The 12,219-nt window shown below is 45.4% G+C and overlaps 1 long non-coding RNA gene across 2 annotated transcripts; it reads right to left on the bottom strand.

The window, feature by feature from the left end:
- Positions 1 to 618: 618 nt before the first annotated feature.
- On the bottom strand, positions 619 to 4,462 carry LOC146425283 (uncharacterized). Of its 2 annotated transcripts, none has more exons than XR_014846542.1 (3): positions 4,207 to 4,462; positions 2,855 to 2,962; positions 619 to 1,791 (listed from the first exon to the last, which is right to left on the bottom strand). It is a non-coding gene; the product is annotated as an uncharacterized LOC146425283 (long non-coding RNA). The 2 variants fall into 2 exon arrangements; XR_014846541.1 differs by lacking the exon at positions 4,207 to 4,462 and adding an exon at positions 3,476 to 4,192.
- Positions 4,463 to 12,219: the final 7,757 nt, after the last annotated feature.

Here is a 12,219-nt window from a genome sequence, read left to right as displayed (position 1 = left end):
ACAACAGGAAACAACAGCTATGAGTGTTTCCCCACTGTCTTGGTTTGAAAGACAGGTGTCTGCCAAGGAAGGCAGGAACCTCCCATAGAATGGATAACATGATCCCCCCCTTCCCTCCAAATTGTTATAACTTTGAAATTAAGGGGCTTTCGGGCAAGATATGGAAAAAGGAATAACAGTTCTTTACTAGTATGCATATGTATAACAAGGCAAACAAACAACAACAACGGCAGCAACAACAAACAAAACCAGAAACCCAGTAACAACCTTCTCTCGGCTGTCAAGCCCCTTTGGTGTACTTGCGGTCACAGCTGGCAGGGGCGCTGTTGGCTCCTGGCAGGGCAGGGTAGGCATGATGATTCCCCCGCGGCTGCAGAGGGCGCTGTGGTGCGAGTTCTGCTGCATCTCCCTCTGGGTAATAGCGGGCAGGCTGGATGGCGAAATGGGCTGTAGCAGGAACCTCGGAGCAGCCGTTGGGACGGCATGGGCTGGCTCACCCAGGGGTAGTAAGCAAAAGGTAGCAGAAACTCTGCAGCTGTAGTAGGACCCACGGGGTGTCCTGGCAGGCACAGGGTGCTGGGTTGCAGTGTAGTGAAAAACCCAGAGCAGTGGCAGAAAAACAGCAGGGCTGAGAGGGGAATCAGTCCCCAGGGTAGCTCACCAGTGATGGCTGGTCCCTGGGTCTGAACTGTGCAGAGGGGTGTCCCGTTCCACTGTAAAAAGAGGGAGTTGGGAAGGATTCTTTTTAACAGATTTCTTGGACAAAAAATAAAGCGCAAATGCAGCAATATTATATCTGAGAACTGTTTATTGATAAAGAAGGGTAAGTGTTCCTACCAAAGGGGGACAGAAAAAGGAACAAAGGGGAAAAAGAGAGATGGAGAGAGAAAGAATACCGGACAGATCATTACCGCTGTACCCCAGGTGCCCAATCGATGAGGGTTTGTGTGAAAAACAAGGTTTGCTCTCCTGTTAGGATTTAAAAGTTTAATAAAAGACAATAGGGGACAGATAGAAGCAAAAGGTCAGCGCTGGGTGCTTTGGTATTTAGCCAAAAAAAGCACACCTGGTATGGACAGACACCCTTTACATACTCTTTGGCCTAATGCATATTCATAAACAGTTATGCATATTCATATTTTTCTCTAAACTAGTTTGCATGTTCTGGGAACTGATCCACCTCCTCGGAGCATGCGCAGTCATCTTTCATTGATTCTGTTATCACTCCCAGATTGTGGTTTCTGCAGGCGACAGGTGCTGATAGTTGGAGTGTCAGAGGCAGGGTCCGTTCGTGGGATGTTATCCAGTTCAAGCAGAAAGTTCAAGCATTCTAATAAAACTATAACAGCTATTTTACTACTATTTCTAAACTCAGCTAGCACTAGAAAGAAAGACCTTAGTCATCATTACACAGCAATTTTTCACAGCAAGGCTACCTCTATAAGAAAAGAATTAAAATAATACACATATTATCCATTGCCATATTTGTGAAAAGCCAACATTATGATATGTGTTTATCACAAAGGCATGGGCCCATCTTTTTCCATTGCCAGCTCAGGGATCATGGTCTGACTCAGCTCCCAGCTGGAGCTCCTCATTTAGGTGTTGAAAGTGTGGTGGGGTAATATTAGGCCATTGCACCAGTCCAGTGTATGCGGACAAGGCAGAAGTCCTTGAGAAGTTCTGAGTGCTCCAAGAGGTAGTGTGGGATGGTGTGATGCTGAAGATAGAGGGGTTCTGGTACAGGTTTTGACATCAGGGAACATCATGTACATGGACCTCTGTCAGAGACTGAAATAGTTCATGCGTCAAACATTGATATAAAGTTTTGCTCATTATAACAAAAACTGTATAAAGAAGCTGCAAACAAAGAAGCCTCCCTGAAGATACCTGACTGGGACTTTGGACTGAGAGTCAAACTGCTGAGATTAGATAAAGGGAAACCTATTGTCCAGTCATCTCAGGCTGAGGGAAAGGTATGCATCCACAAAAGCCAAAGCCACCAGCTGCACTGAGAATCATCTCTGGCTGAGTTTGGGGTGGGGGGAGAGCACAGCTTACAGAAGCCAGGTTTGCACAGACTTCCCCCCCAGCTGAGGCGGGGGGGAGGAGGTTTCGGGTGCATGGAGTAACCTCTGGCCAGAGGCAATAAAAGCCCATCCTCCGTTACACAAACTGGCCCAGCTGTGGAACCCCCAACCCCACAGGCCACATCCACGGGACTTTCACGTGAGAGGCAGCTGAGGGGGAGTCATAATCCATCAAAGACCCCCAAAGTGCTAGGCCTTCCACCACAGGAGTGCATGTGATGCAAGCAGAGTCTGCTGCAAGAGACTGCCCCCTCCCCCTGGGGAGACATGCCTGGACATTGCCACCTGGCCTGAGCATATATTAACCCATGGGATTCTATGCTTTCTCGGGGGGACCTCCACCACCGAGACCAGCTGAAGGTCTCATCAGGACGCCAGTGGGACTAACAGAGCGGTGATATTCCTTTGTCCCTGTCCCTCTCTGTCCCCCCACCTTTCTCTGTACGCCTCCTTTTCTCTCTTTTCTCTCTTTTCTCTCTTTTCTTTCTCTCTCTCTGTCTCTTATTTACTATCAAATAAAACTTATACTATTGACTGGCATATGGTCTCGTTTGCACCTTAATTCAGGCAGAGGTATTTCTAAAGAACCTTAATAATTGGATCATAACAACCTTCCATGGCTGAATTATGATGTATGCCTCCCTGCAGCAGTGATAAAGAAGATATGGCCAATGTAGGGTTAATTTCCTGGCTTAGGCAAGGCCATTGAGCAGCTTGGGCTATGAGTACCAAAGTGATGCATTTACACAGAAGTATTGGCTTACTTGAAATCTATCAGGATTTTGCCGTGGATTTCAGTAGGAGCATGACTTCTTTCTTGGTCTCAGCAATTCCTGTTTTCCACATTAAGAATCAATTTTCTGTGTTATTTGCTGGTGGTAATGTACAGGGAAATGAAGCTAGAGTTACTTGGTATCACCATAAAAAGGGGAGCTGATGCTGGAACTTTAAAAATGTCAGTGGAAAGCTGATTTTCAATTGACATTTCTGAATATGCATTACAGATAGAGTATTACATAAATAATACCTCTATTATATGGTGTGCAGTGCCAGTCTACATGAGTGTAAATGGAAGAAGCTTTCTATTCAGTTCTATTTTAATCCAATTCTACAGAACAGCATTTATATGGCCTATTTAAAATTTAAACAAACTAGATGATCTTTCAGGTCCATTCCAACCCTTTAGCATTCTATGATTCTATAATAGCCTAATATCTATACCTTCTTACTACTGCCGCAAAAAAAGAACAAGTAAAAGTTCAAAGCCCTTACAATCTTATTGACACTGGCCAGATGCAAGCTATACAGATATTTTAACCTCAGTAAATAACTGAAATGTTTTTGCCTTCTATTTCAGGGTTCTAAAGAGCCTGATAAAATTATACCTGGAGAAAGTGTCCAGTCCTATTTTTTGTGAGATATCTCTGTGGATTCTCATTAGCAATTTTGAATACTAAGCAGTTGCCCGGGTGTTTGTTGTGAGATTCACAAAATCTGCTCCAAAGAGACAAAAGACAATGAATTAAATCAAACTGAGTTGTAGCAGGGACCCACTTAATAATTTGACCTGAGCTATCAATGATATTCTTTTTCATGCAGAAAAAGGTTCTAGCACTTGGAGCTAAGATGGAAATTGTATATAATTCCCAAGATCTGCTTTACACTGATGTTTGAGGTCTACAAGGGATGTGTTTAAATGAAATTTAGAGTCATTTAAGTTGTTTATTTTTTCTCTTTTCTGTTGAAACCTGGTAACTCAAAATTTGTGATATGAATCAGGATGCCTTTTTTAATGGAAAAGTTTTCTTGGATGTACTCAGAGGTGAAGTTATGAGGATTCTAGGTGCCTTCTGTTACAACCCACCCCTGAAGGTGACGGTGATAATAGATCCCTTGGGGCGGATTAGAGTGAAACAACACTGAATGATCAGTGTTTATAAATATATCTATATGTAGGGTTTATTTTAGAATAATTTGGTTGCAATGGAAAGCAGGTATGTAGCTGTTTTGGTTATTATATATAGTAATATAAAAGCAAGGAAATAACACTTATGAAATACTAAAAGGGAAAGGAAAGAAAGCAAAAGAAAGGATGAGATTAGAAAGATATCACCACCTGTGGATCCAAAGATGAAACTTGATTGTTGCAATTCAGACTGTTGGTTGAAGTGATGGTCACAGTCTTGAACTGTTGGGGATGGGGGAAGACCCTGAAACAAAAGTTCAGTTGGTTAATATACACTCAGATTAGGTAGTGAAAGGAATGAGAAGGGAGTATCTTTACAAACTGTGGGCCTGCTGGTAGATAAAGCCTGATACTGAGAGATAGAAGAAACAATGGGAAGGAGTTCCATAGAAATTCCACTGATTGACTTATCCAAGACTGTGCTAAATCCCTGGATTTAGCTAAAAAGAACAGAGACACAAGAAAAAGAAGAAGGGGAGGATATATATAAGAAGGGGGGGTTGCATTAGGCATTTCGGGAAGTCTGTACCTCTCAAGTACGTCAGCCAATGGGGAAAGAGAGATGGAACTTGTGGCAGGACATACCCCCGTCTCTATCTTCATGGCTGGTGTATAGATAACCCAGTGTCGGGGGTTGAGTACATTTAGAATTTCTTCCCATTCCTGTTAGTAAGCAACAAATAGTTAGATGTTTAGAGCAATCAAGTCTTTTGTAAAAGACAAAAGGTGTGCTTGGGCAGGGCAGGGTAAGGGAAGAGCCGGCCCTTGGAATGGCTCTCTCGTGGTTTGGACGCGGGGAGGAAAGGCTGCGCTTTGCTTTTCGGCTGCCACCGGAGGAAATCCAACTGTGCCCTGTTTTTCTCTTCTCCTGGCTGGGTGAGCTTTGATTCAACCTTTCTTCCCACTGGGAAGGGCACGTTTCCCTGGGCTGCGTTTCCTCGCAGCTGCTGCCGGGGAGCCCGGCTGCCTCTGCTGCCTGCCCCCCCCGCCCTCTGCCGCATGAGACTGCGGCGTCTGCTGTGACTGCAGAAATCCCTGCTACCTCGCTGGCTAGCTGGGAGAGAGAGCCAGCTCCTACCCCCTGCTGCCCTGCTTTCTCGCTGCTCCGAGCTGCTTTCGCTGCCCTCCGCGCTTCTCAGCCTGTCCGCCATTACCAGCTGCCTGGGGCTCACCTGACCCTGCGCCACAGCGCCACCTGCAGTCGCTCGGGAGTCATGGCACCTGCCCTGCCCAGCCGGGAGCTCAACAGCGCCCCTGCTGCTTGCAACTGTGATTACACCACACGGGAAAAGGCTCAGCAGCTCACAAGTCATCTGCTATTGGTTTTCTGGTTCTAGTTGTGGTGGCTATTATTGTTATTGCTTGTTTATAGATACTAGTAAAGAACTGATATTCCTTTTTTTCCCATACCTTTGCCTGAAAGCCCTTGATTTACAAAATTAAATAATTCGGAGGGAGGGAAAAAAGAAAAATCACATTCTCTGTCCTAAGGGAGGGTTCAACCTCTCTTGGCAGACACCTGTCTTTCAAACCAAGACACCCAGGTTGGGTCAAAAGCCCATCAAGGGGTTATCTCTTGATGCCCGAGAGTCTGGAGCCTCCAACCCAGAATCCACATCTTGGTATGGAGAGCAGATGTGAAAAGAGACGAAAAGAATGTGACCAAAAGACATACTTTTACATCATAAAAGACACACAAAATATCACAAAGGTAGAAGTCTCCTACACACACTCTGGAAACGTGCAAAGGCTTCTCCCCGGAGTCTGGATGCAGGCTCTGCTGGTTACTTTCCTGGGGATTGAGTAAAAGGATTCCAAAGTATACTTCACCCCCAAATTGGCATTGGTAAGATACATTTGGTTCCTAAGTTATATTATTTCTTGCTTGCTGTAATAATAGGTACCTTTTCACACACTGAATTCTCTCTACTAGTCGTTACTTTTATTTTCTTTTATTCCTCTCTAGTAGGTAGTTTTGTCCTAAGTCTTATGTCTGTTATTTTTTGTATCTAATAAATGATAATTTATGTTATATTAGACCTAATCGGCCATTATTAAAGAACTTGTGAACAAGACCAAGTCTTGGGGTGCTGGCCACCCCAATAAGAGCTACTGCCTGCTGTCAAAGGCCTAGGCAAATGCAGAGATTTATCTAAGCTCCTGTCTCCATTCGTAACAGAACTGTGGCTGGAAAATTAGGATGAAAGGCTGCATCCTCTATCAATTTGAGAGACAAGTGGCGGACCAGGGGGGTCTGTGAAGAGTCCACAGGGAAGGACCACTGAAAATCTCACCGGTGAGTACAATGGGAAATTTGGGGAGTAAACCTGGGAGGGCACCCATGGAGGGTAGCACAGGTAAAACAGGGCACCCATGGAGGGTAGCAAAGGTAAAGTTGGGAAGGGACCCCAGCAAAACGGATGAAGATCCCATTAATACCCCTGAGAGTCCTTTGGGGTAGGAAAACCTGACAGAGCACCCATGGAGGGTAGCACAAGTAAAGCTGGTAAGGGGTCCTGGCAAAAGGGATGAAGATCCCAAAATATAAGGACATGGACGCACTATGGAAGCAGTAAGGGCAAGTCGAGAAAGGGTCTCAACAATCCATGCCCAGGGGAGTTTCAGGGTTTGACCCTGACTAAATGCCAGACACTCCTGCTGTCACAGACGTGCAGGAGAGGGGAAAGAAAAAAACTGTTAAACGTACACTGGCTTCATGAGTATTGAGACAAGGGGAAGCACAGAAAAGGGAAAACAGGCTCCAAACTTAAAGTTGCAAAGTGATTTAATTACCTAACAGAATCGGAGGATAAATGAGAGGTAAAAATAATCTTTTCAGACACCATTTGTTCACTCACCCCCTTCCCTCTTAAGATACCGTTTCTCTGCTCAACCCCCTCCCTTCTTCCAACCAACAGCTCAGGTAGGGGAGAGGGTATGGGGTATTTTCTTAGTCCATAAATCTATTCATCACTACAATTCTTCTGCTACAAATACTGTTTCTCTGCTCATCTCTCTTTCTCTCAAGACAGTTTCTCTGCTCACCCCTCTCCCTCTTAAGACACTGTTTCTCTGTGTCGCTGTTTGACCGATAGCGGAGTGAAGAGTTGTGAGGCCTTTCAGAGTGCTAAAAAGACTACTTTATTAAATAATTAACAGATTTATATACACATCAGAAGGCTATTTGGATTGGCCAACAATCATCCACCCCCCAGGGATTGATTGGCCCAGGCGTTTGAGCGCCTGTGTCCAAAAGGCCGTTTCAATAACATGAAACTTTATCATTATTTAGAAAACATAGAAGAAGAGAAAAATTCCCACGGGAAAAGATCTGTGCTGCCACAGCTCCCCCTTTTTATTTAAGAACCAGAAGACATTGCTTGTGAACCTCTGTGAATTCAGCATGAAGGATCTGCTTGGTAGTGGCCAGTTACCAAACAGAGCCTTGATGGAAAACCAATAAGGGGTCTGCCCGGCAGTGGCCAGCCACCGAACAGAGCCCAAAACAGATGCTGATTTAGGGTGAACAGAGAGACTCTCCAGCAATACCCTGGGTAATGCATCTATAAAACTTAATTCTGTATTACAATTCTATAATTCAGTTAAAACATGTTTTCATAGTCCTTGCTTTCTGACTCCATAAAAACTTAAATTTCAGTCTCTGCTTGTGGAAGGACCGTCTTCCTGATGGTCGGTGTCCTGGCCATCATCAGAAGGATCACTTGGTTGGTGTTCTGCATTCTGGTTATAATTTTGAGGTTGCTGGTTCTGTCTCTGGAGCCGCAGGTCAGGGCGAACACATTTTGCAGGCAGCCATTGTACTCCAGTATCTGTGGAGAGGCAAGCATACCCACGACCCCAAGCAATAAGCTCATGCAGGCCTTCCCAGGTGTTAGTAAGTGGGTTCCATACCCATACCTTCGCCCGGGGCAAGCACAACTGGCCTGACAACTGCAATGAGAGAAAATGGTTAAAAATCACAGGATTATTCGAATTCGGTGGCACTGTAAGGTGATTGATTGTGTACAAAGCTTTTTCCAATTGGCTCTGTGGGGTTTCCCCATGCATTCCCCCTTTTTGTCTTTCCAAGACATGCTTCAGAGTACCATGAGCACTTTCAACAATGGCTTGGCCAGTAGGAGAATGCGGAATACCGAATTTATGGTCTACACCCCATAGATGTAAGAACTGCTGCATCTTCTGCAAGGCGTAGGCAGGAACATTATTGGTTTTCAAAGTAGATGGCATGCCCAGGACCGAGAAGGCTAATTTCCAATGGGCAATGGCATCACGACCTTTTTCTCCAGTATGAGCAGTTGCCCACATAGCTGAGGAGAAAGTGTCAATAGACACATGCACATACTTGACCAAATTCAGGGATGTGTGTCACATCCGTCTGCCAAAGCTGCAAGGCCTTTAGGCCTCTGGAGTTTACCCCCGGTGGCAGAGGTGCAGCAAGTCTGTGGCAGTCAGCACAAGCACTGACAATGTCATGAGCCTCAGTTGGCATCAGTTGAAACTGCTTCTGCAGGGTATGTGCACTCTGATGAAAGAAATTGTGCAATTCCTTGGCTTGTGCAATTTTATCAGGCTGAGGTGCCACCCATGCAGGGTTGGCTAACATGTCAGCATTGCCTTCTGTTATAAAACCTGGTAATTTGGTGTGGCTTTGGATGTGCAAAATATAATATGGATGCACTCGAACCTGAATCGCCTTCCACAAAGTTTGCAATAGCGAAAACAGAGCCGCATTATTGACTTCCTTTAAAAGTGAACAATCCAAACATTTGGTTATATCCACTACATAAGCAGAGTCAGTGACCAAATTCAAAGGCACCTGAGAGAACCGCTGAAAAGCCACGGCAACTGCCTTCAATTCAACTAACTGAGTAGAGCCTGTCTCATGGCTTTTCAGCACTTGCCACTCAGATCCCTCCTTCCAGGTGACAATGGCCTTTCCTGTTCTCCCAGAACCATCCGTGAAGACGGTGGGTCCATGAACTGGCACGCTGTGGCAACACAGATTCTTTCCCATGGGAACTTTTCTCTTCTTCTTCCTATGTTTTATAAATAAAATTGTTGTGTTATTGAAACGGTCTTTTGGAAGATAGGCAGTTCAAGCCTGGCCAATCGGCCTAGGGGGAGGTTTTGAATTGGTCCAATCCAAACGGCCTGTTGAAGTCTATATAATTGCTAAAATAAATAAAAAATTCAGAATTCTCGATCACCCGAGAAAGCTCCTGACTTTTCACTCTGCTAGCAGTCCAACAGCAACAGCACCCGACTGTTCTTTGGCTGAAACGTAAAACTGATTGAATTTGCCAGCTGTTGGAAAACACAGTTTTCCAGCAAAACTTGTGTTAACTAAAATAAACCTGAACAAAGCCTCAGCATACTCAGGCCTCAGTAAAAATCCTAACAAGCTGTCATGAGAAACTAACACCTGGGAACCACAGCTGTCCTTCTGATCTGTGAGAAGAATGTCATGGGAAAGTATAGGGAGTCAAAAGTGTTATGAGAAAGAATAAGGGAGTCACCAGGAGGATCCCTGAATGTGTGAGAACAAACTGCAGATATGTGTGTAACTATAATTAGTAACATCTGTAACAGTATATAAGTTTCTCGTTTGGTGAAATAAAATGGAGCTTACTCTATATCTCACATTGAGACTGCCGTGAGTTCCGTCTCGCCGCTACGTCAGCCAGCTGCAGCAATTTGTGGCTGGGCAGGTGGTAAGAAATCTGCCCTGAGAAATTTTGCAGTGTACTTTGCAAAGGAGTGCTATTAGCAAGGCTCCATTCAAAGCTGTCCTGTGATACCAGAACAACAGGATACGCTGCCATCAATTGTAAACACCGATAACAGCATTTGATTATCAGGCAAGCTATCAATTCAAACAATGAGGGTGCTGTCTTGTTTGGATGATGGCGAAAAAAGACCCATTCCAGGATATGCAAAGGGTCATCCCATTGTTTGTTCCACTGGCCAATGATACCTGTAGGATGGAGGTCTGGAGCAGTAATGAAAAAAGTGATATCAGTAGAGGGATCTACTCGATAAACCTGATGAGCAGAAACAGCTTGCTGCACCTCATTCAGCACCCGTCGTGCCTCAGGAGTCAAGTTTAGATCAGAGTCCCCCTTTAAAATATTAAAAAGCAGGGAAAGTTGTGCATTGGTTAGTCCCAAATACGGACGTAACCAATTGATGATACCCAGCAATTTTTGGGCATCATTCAGAGTCTTAATAGAGTCTGAAAACTGCATCTCTTGATGCTGCATGGTTCGATCCAAAATTTTGACTCCTAAATATTTCCAAGGACACTGCTGTTGAACTTTCTCCAGAGCCACTTGCAACCCATAGGAATGCAAGGCAGAGAGCAGTCGAGGCTGTAACCTCTGCAACTCATCCTGGGTGGGTGCTGCCACCAGGATATCATCCATATAATGGTAGCAGAGTGCCTCAGGAAACTGCTCACGGATTCCGGACAAGGCCTGAGCAACATACCATTGACAGATAGTCAGGCTATTTTTCATGCCCTGAGGTAACACTTTCCATTGAAATCTCTTTACAGGCTCCACATTGTTAATTGCAGGCACAGTAAAGGCAAATTTTGGTCTGTCATTGGGGTGCAAAGGGATTGTGAAAAAATAATCCTTCAAATCATGATCAAGATTTCCCACCCTATAGAAATCATTGTAGGTGAGGGCATGCCAGGCTGTATGCTCCCCATACTTTCCATCACTGCATTAACTTTTCAGAGATCTTGCAACAGTCTCCATTTCCCCGATTTTGTCTTAATTATGAAAACAGGGGTATTCGAGGGACTAGTAGAAGTCTCAATGTGTCCCTGTTGCAGTTGTTCCTGAACCAGCTGACAAAGGGCGACTAATTTGTCTTTTGGCAGGGGCCACTGTGGTTCCCATATAGGTGTTTTGGTCAGCCATCGCAAAGATAGCGTGGAATATGGTGCGCCCTTGCATACAGTGACCTCTATTAAAAATTTGTCTTGATCCGCGCCCCCCAAGCTGCCAACACGTCCCGCCCCAGATGTTAAGTGGAGCTGAAGTGACAAAGGGCCAGATTGAGGCCGTGTGTCCCTCTGGGTCCTTCACCAACACAGGTCGCTTACTCAATCGGCTCTATGGGGTTCCTCCCAGCCCCGCGATAGAGGATCCCGCAGGGGCTAAAGGCCATGAAGGAGGCCATGAAGTGGAGGAAAGAATTGTTGCATCGGCACCCATATCAATCAAACCTTTGATCCGAATTCAGTGCTGATGTGCTTTCGGCATGATGAGGGTACATGTCATCTGTGGTCTCTCATTAAAGATGGCAGCAGCCCAGTAGACCTGCGGAAGTCCCGGCAGTTCAGTGCTGTTACTCCCGCCAACTTGCTGGTCTACCCTGGGAACAGAAGACTCAAAAGGCAACAATTGAGCAGTGTGAGTCTTTTCAGGGATAGTGACAGGGGGATCTGATGTGGAAACTGTAGCATGAATCTGGCCTGTAAAATCAGCATCTATAACTTCTGGAAGAACAAGGATCCCTTGGCTGGTGGCATCAGGCCCTCCCACAAGCAGCGCACTGAATCCCTGATCTCGGGGTCCAAGCACATCCAAGGGAACCCTGTGGGCATCTCTAGATTCTAGGACGACTGTTGCTGCGGTGAAGGCGTCGACTCGGGCTGAGCCTTGGGTGCCATCTCCACATTGACTGGATAGGCCTGTGCCGCCGCCCTGTTCTGGGGGAACGGTTGTGATGGGGGGCAAATCCCCCTTTTTGCACCCCTTTTCACTTTTCCTGACAGAGGTTGACTATCTACATGGTACTGAGACCTGCAATAGTCTGAACAGTGACCTGGCCTACCACACCTCTTACATTGAGGAGTCTCGGTCCCCAAATTTCCCTTTTGCTTTGATTTGACTTGTTTCCGTTTGTTCCCAGCTTTGGGCTGTTTTTGTCCCTGATCAGAGGGTTCCCAACCAGGCGATAGAAGTGCAGCCAAGGCGGATTTCCTTGGACTGTTTGCCCACACCTTAGCGCAAGCTTGTACCATGTCTGTGAGTGAAGGTTCCCCTGGTAGGGCATTTATGATCCTTCTACACTCATCATTGGCATTGTCTCTTGCCAACTGCCTGCACAATATCTGTCTCAATGTACTAT

The sequence above is a fragment of the Lichenostomus cassidix genome, chromosome W, assembly GCF_008360975.1.
Source record: "Lichenostomus cassidix isolate B80296 chromosome W, HeHo_3.0, whole genome shotgun sequence".
NCBI classification, from domain to species: Eukaryota; Metazoa; Chordata; class Aves; order Passeriformes; family Meliphagidae; genus Lichenostomus; species Lichenostomus cassidix.
The sequence above is the reverse complement of the archived record's forward strand: the minus strand, read 5'-3'. Positions and strand labels throughout refer to the sequence as shown.